Here is a 6,000-nt window from a genome sequence, read left to right as displayed (position 1 = left end):
GCCAATGAGGCAAGCATCCATCGTCGTATGTGATCCCTTTCCCTGAACCCCACACCCTCTAAGCCGATGAGCCACCCCCTATTTAATAAAGCTGCTTAATTCATTGTAAGAGTTGAGGAGGACTTTGAGATGAAAACTTGGAGGCTTATTTACGTTATTTACAGTAGGACGACCGAGAAATTAAGTCATAGAAGTCATCACGGGCCGGCAGCAACTCGGACGCTGCGGCCCGTGGCAAGAAGCTCGAAAGAGATCAATGAAGGAATGCTTTAGGAATGCTCCCTGTCTCTGGCTTTTAAGCCCTTCGGTGTCTCAAAGACACGTCACGTTCGGCCAATCGGCGAGCCCGCTCAGGTGTCGTCATTTTCGGCCGATGGTAGGCGCCCGGGCGATTGTGTCACACCCGGCGGAGGGTGTCGCTCCTTGGTACCCAATTGTCCGAGTGCTTACTTCTCTCTGCGGTCTTGCCACCCCGGTCTGCAACTACGTCACCAAGGCGGAGAGGGTCGCTCCTTGGGCCCCAATTGTCCGAGGGTTTTCTCCCTGCGGTATTGCCTTGCTGACTTGCAAGCGCCGTCACAAATTGGCGGAAGGGGGCGATGCTGCCAGGGTTTCACGGTGCATTACACCCGTCTTGCCTCCTGGACCCACGTTACCTGAACAGTGCCAGGCTCTCGCTTCACTTTCGGGAAGAGTCAAGCAGTGAATAGCTCCACCTGCGGCACACGAGGTGGGGGACGGCAACTCGTTAGCACGTGCCGCGCTTCGGGAATGTGGTATACGTACTTCTGCGCTCCTTAATTAGCTGTGGCGCGATTCGATGTGGTCTGCTGAACTCGAAGGAGGCTCAGGAAAAGGTCCCGTATCTAACATCATTCAAGTGTCTTTCATCTTCAAAGCGGCTCTCTAAAGCTAACGCTGCAAATTTCTGGCAAAAAGTGTATATACATCGGAATGCCCCACACGGCGCAGTCTTCAGCGTAATCCTAGAGTGCCGACCCCGTGGTTTGCTTCTTCAAACATTTTTTGCAGGCCCACACCTCACCTCCGCCCAATGAGAACTCGCCGTCGCCGTACGAGGAAAGACGCCGGTGGCGCAGCTGGTGTGCGGGAGTCGCCGTCGTGCTGCTAGGCGTCGCCGTCCTCGCCGTCGCCGTCGCCTTGGTGCTGCTCCTGCCGTCGCGCGCGGCGACCAGCAGCGCCGGTGCCGCCTTGTGCGTCACGAGAGGATGCGTGAACCACGCTGAGTACCTGGGCCTGCACCGCAAAGGGAGCGCCATCGGACCCTGCGAGGACTTTGGCAAGTTCGTCTGTTCCCGGTGGATCGAAGAGGACATCCACATAGCGCCGTCGGTGACCATCTATAGCATTGCAAAGTGGCTGTACAATCTGGCGCGCTCGCGATGGTACGAGGACAGCGGCAACAGAGTCGCAGCGAGGGTGACGCGTCTCGTAGACGCCTGCATGCTTCTGGAATCCCAGACCGGCAACCACAACGACGACGGCGTCGAGCAGCTTTACCACTTCATCACCGAAAAACTCTTCCCGTGGCTGCTGCCCGGCACCAACAGCAGCGACGACGGCGATCGGATACGAGAAGACGGCCACCAGATAAGAGACGACGGCGACTACGCCTTCACGCTGGCCACCATCGTCAACATGTCCGTGGTCTGGTACGTGCCGCTCTGGTTTACAGTCGACCTCGTGACATCCTCGCCAGCATATGGCACCTCGCCGGCGCACCGGTCCGTGAGCATCAGCTCGACGAACGTGGTCGGCATCGCGCAGCGAATGCAGCTGGAGGTCCAAGCGTACAAGCTCTACGATGCGTACGTGTCACTCTTGCTGGAGGTCGTCTTCCGCGGAAAGGAGTTTTCGCCGGACTTCCGTTCCTTCCTACGCGACAGAAGCGCCGAAGTCCAGCGGGACGTCTTCGGAAACCTGTCGTCGCGCTTCGTCGCCAGCCGCGTCGAGCCTCGTTTCATCCAAATGCGCCACCTGCCGGCGCTGGTGCCGCAGCTCGACGCCCGCGACTGGGTCGACGCGATGCAGTCCGCGTTCGGGGCGAACCCGCCGCTCACCGAGGAGGACACGCTGTTCGCGACCGACTCCGGACTCCTGCACGCCGTGAACGTCCTCTTCGCTTCGTACACGGCCCGGGAATTGACGTTTCACACGGCGTGGTGGTTCTTCCAGGTCATGTCGGCTGTGACCAGCGACACGATGCACGCGTTCGTCATGGGGAACAAGGTGGGCGACGAAGTCTACCCGGTGATGTGCGGAAACCACATCGCCATGGCGTACAACGTGCTGCTCGCCGGCCTCGACCACGGCACCGGCACAGCCTCCGCGAACACGAGGTCGCCGGTGACGCGGCTCTTGAGCAACGTCCACCAGACGGCAGTCGGGAAGGTTCGGGCCTGGACGAGCGCGTTGGGTTCCGAGGCGATAGGCACTGTCAGCTCGCGCCTAGGCAGCACCACCACTTTAGTGTGGCCCGAAGGGAAGCAGAACGAGAGCGACGGCGCCTGGTGGGGGGAGGCACTGTACGGTCCCGACTACGACAACGCGACGCGCGGCTTCTTCGGGCACTGGACCGAGATTCGACGGCGATTGCGGGCGTCTCTGAACACCGCTGCCTACCAATCCAGCCTCCGCGTGTTCCGATTACAGTCGGCGAACCTGGCGACGTACGACGCCGTCTCGAACGCGATTTCCGTCGGCGTCCAAGCAGCCACAAGGCCCTTCTATGTGGCTGACGGCACCAGTGCCATCAATTACGGGGGCCTGGGTTTTCTCTACGCCTTGCAGGTAAGGCGACCACGGAACTGCCGTAAGAAATCTATAAAGGAAGCTGCATCCATAATTATGGGTACATGAATACAAGTCTCGTATACTGGTGTTAATAGAATGTTTATTACAACCATGTTTGTATACATGATGAAAAAATTTGGCTCGTGAATCGGCTTAAAATGGTGTGTTTGCAACGATACACGTTGCAGGTTGCGATACACGTTCCTTACAAGAGCAAAATCAGCTCGTAGACATGGCGATATATGCAGACTAGTGATGTCGCTCATTTCAGACTAGTCATGTCCCTAAATTCGCTACTGCGCTACAATTCAACATAAATTGGATCAAGGATGTAACATAACCCCGGATAATGCAAAACCATTCCGCCATTTAGGTATATCATAGAGGGCTACTTACAGATTTGGAATAAAAAACTGATTGAACCAGTTTCACCTTATACCGACCCTGTACGACGTTCTCTCACCAAGAGCGAAATCTGGCTTCGTAGCAAAAAAAAGCGTGGGTACTGTTGTCCTTTCTATGTAACCATGCAAACTGATATATATATATATATATATATATATATCGAGAGGGAGAGAGAGAGAGAGAGAGGGGGGAGGGAGGGGCGAGGGAGGGAGGGATAGAAGTGCCTAAAAAGTCCATATCACTGTGGGTATGCTAACCGCTTAAGCCATTCTGTACTGATGGAAGGGTACTCCTGGCCCTCGTCGAATTTGCTTTCGTTCCGAAAGGTCACCGATGTTCGACAGGCACTTTGAAGAAAAATATGCACTGAAACAGTATTACAGAGGGAGGTATATAAATTGCAATTGTAGGTCACCCGAGATGAAGTCAACTAGTCGTTTTGGTGGATAGGAACGAGCATTTAAACAGTACCTAAAAGTTCTCATGAGAAAACCTCTGTCAAACGAAATCTGGTCCGTCGTATGTGCTTTAAACAACTTTCATTTTTAAAGTTTACGTTCGTTGCATTTAAAAACGTAAACAAGCCAAATACGGAAATTTTAATATACGTGGCCTCAACGAAAGCCAGAAAACCGGACGCTGAAATGTAATTTATCAGCTAAGAAAGAAAAATGTACACTCAGCCTTCGTAGCAGACTGAGAGTGCATAATGGCACAAACCGTGAGACATGTACAAATGAGGAAACAGTATTTGCTGACTGACCTACATCTTTTACGTGGCTGTGTGACTATTTCAAATGCTTAGAATAACGAATCCCATATTTTCCTATTCAATTCGGCGTTGGAATCAGTCAATGCTCGTAAATACAAATATATTTAGTAGTTCTCCAATGTTTCCGCATCGTGCACAATCGAAGATAAAATTGAGCATTGGAGCAAAAGTACGATAAATTTCAACCCCGTGGTCAGGCACAAGGCTTGATAAGCTACGCGTGGACTAGGCCATTTCGCTAAGTGAGCCAGACTTTACCGGCAAAAACAAGCTTACACGATCACTGCAGCTGACCTCTGTGTCTTCGGGCTCCATAACACACAGTTGCCCGAAGACGCCGATATTGGAAGAAGTTCATCTTCAACATGACGTCATGGCAACAAGTGAACGTAATTGTCTAGCGAATCTATACATCTGTATGTTGGACAGCGGTGTGATTCGACATCGCAGTCAGAATTGTCACAGACTACAGAAGTCATCGCTGCCTCCATAGCGTTGTAGTTAAAAAGCTCCGCATAGCTCCCCGCGCTCTAGAAGTACAGTGAGCGTAGGAGGTGTGAATAGAATACTGCGGCCCCCGTGACGCTACACGAGCATCCTCATTCAGTGCGTTTACAGGAACTGTCGGAACCGAGTTCATGTCAACGCGGTCACATCGAGATCGACAAGCCCAGTGTCTGACTCGAACCGCTCGCAGTGAGTTCTTGTTAACGTAGCCATACTTTATATCATTTTGCTCTTCCCGTGCCTGCAGGTGGCGCGAACTATCAATACGCTCACGCTCCTCCTCGACGGCGACCGTACACCGTCGGCTTGGGTTCCTCCAACCAACGCGACCGACGCCAGCGGGGCTCCAGGGCAGCCACTGTGGAAGTTGGGCCGGTGCGCTTCCCCCGACGCGTCTGCCCACGTGACGTCACTCTACCCCGTGCTTCCGGCGCTGGAAATCGCGCACGACGCCTACAGGCGGTTCCGCAACGTCGCGGAGGACGTGCCCCTCCGCGGACTGGAGGGCTACAGCGCGGAGCAGGTCTTCTTCCTAACGGCCTGCCACGTGACCTGCCGGACGAACAGCTCGGGGCAGCACATGTCGCCGGAGTGCACCGACGCCATGAGCAACTTCGCGCCGTTCGCCGATGCCTTCGGCTGTCCCGCCGGTTCGGCGATGAACCCGCGCGAGAGGTGCCGCTATTTCTGATGTGCCCGCGCAATCTCTAAGCCGCTCGAGGGGCGCTCGAAAAAAACTTCACTTCGCTTCTTCTCCCATTCTTGCTTTTTGTTAACGTCGTGCTGTGTAGTTCCCGCTTCAGCTGTATTGCTCGTTTGTCATTTTCCTTTTCCTTTTTTTTTAAATCGGGACTCAGCGAAGCAGCTGCCACGTCACCTTACAAACTGCCCACGTATTGAAGATAGTAATTTAACAAGTGACAAGTCTACGGCGTTGCTACATTTGCGTCATGACACAAGGTTGTTGTAAAGTTCCACGGCGTGATCTTCTTTACAGCAAAAGTATCGCAAGCTCAGGTGTGCATACCCCGCATGCGTACCACGCAGTTGTGCACGGGTACGAATTGTGGTCAGTTGCAATCATCGTAAAATAATTAATCATCGTAATGATAATCATTGTTATCATTATCATCATACTTATCTGAGCGCGGCTCTCAGAATAAGCACGTTTCGCCATAAGTCATCGTGTTTTGTCATGGTTTTAGACTGCACAACTTCGGGGTCAGTCTACGAGAGAGTTTAGAAACGGCTGAGTTTGGAAAGATACACCCGCACTGCTGCCGGTCCTCGGGAAATTTCCCTAGATTTAGCTATATTAGGCCTTGTTTAGTGAAAAATGTTAGGATGTGAAGAGAACAGAGACATGAGAAACCCGTGCTACCATGTCGCGATGACTCGTACGAGGAACTGCTGACGCGACGCTGTGTTTGGATTTCAGTCAGCGCAAATCACCTTCGCAATTTGCATGCGAAGTATGACTTGTGGCCGCACCGCGGTGCGGT

The sequence above is a fragment of the Dermacentor andersoni genome, chromosome 11 (genome assembly GCF_023375885.2).
Source record: "Dermacentor andersoni chromosome 11, qqDerAnde1_hic_scaffold, whole genome shotgun sequence".
Classification (NCBI taxonomy): Eukaryota; Metazoa; Arthropoda; class Arachnida; order Ixodida; family Ixodidae; genus Dermacentor; species Dermacentor andersoni.
This window is presented reverse-complemented; position numbering follows the sequence as displayed.